Raw genomic sequence first — 869 nt, 5'->3', positions numbered from 1 at the left:
AGCGCCGCTTGGTCCCAAGGCCCCGCCGGGGCGGGGCGGGCTCCGCTCCGTTGGGCGCTCCCTTGAGGCCTCCAGAGCCCGCCAGGCAGCGGCTGCACCGGAGGGCTGCAGCTGCACGGGGAGACTCCGGGCGCCGGTCCCGGGCAGGGCCCAGTGCCGCGGCGGGGAGGCAGGGGGTGCCTCGGGCAGCACGGAGCCCCTCGGAACCGGGCCCGGAGAGGGAAGGGGCCGCCCTATCCCCACTTACTTCGTTTTGTTGTCTCGACGGTTTTGGTGCTGGCTCTGGTGCGCAGTGATCTAGTTGGACAGTCAAGACTGTCTTCGTGTTCACTTCATTGACTTGACTGCCTTGTAATAACTGGTTTGTCTTATTTCTTTATGCACTTCAAACACTCTCAGGTAAATGAGCCTCCAGGTTGTCAGAGGTGATATTCTTTCATTGATAAAGTTGAGTAATCAGATTATGTGCTTTATGACTTAAGTGGGCTGCCTGTAGGTTGAAGAAGGACTGCAATGAAGCATTAGATTGATGGCAGCAGATCAGGGAGATACACTGGCAGGTGTCAGGAAGAACAGCTCCATTGTGCCCTGTTCACTTGCTCAGGGTCAAGAGATATTTTCCATTCTCTGCCTGGCAGGGTTAATACCCCCAGAGCCTGATGGACGTTCTGCTAACGCTGAGAGCTCACCTATGGATGGACTTGAACTTAAGGATCCGTTAATAACTTGGTGTGGTAAAACCCTGACCACACGCTGCTCCTTTCCTTCACTCTGCTCTCCTTCCCATCTCTGCTTGCTCCTCACTTTTTGCTCGTTCCTCTCACTAATGAACTTGTTCAGTGATTCACTGTTTAACAAAAGCCCTAGCA

The sequence above is a fragment of the Psittacula echo genome, assembly GCF_963264785.1.
Source record: "Psittacula echo genome assembly, chromosome: 14".
In the NCBI taxonomy this organism is placed as follows: Eukaryota; Metazoa; Chordata; class Aves; order Psittaciformes; family Psittacidae; genus Psittacula; species Psittacula echo.
Note: the sequence above shows the minus strand (reverse complement) of the source record.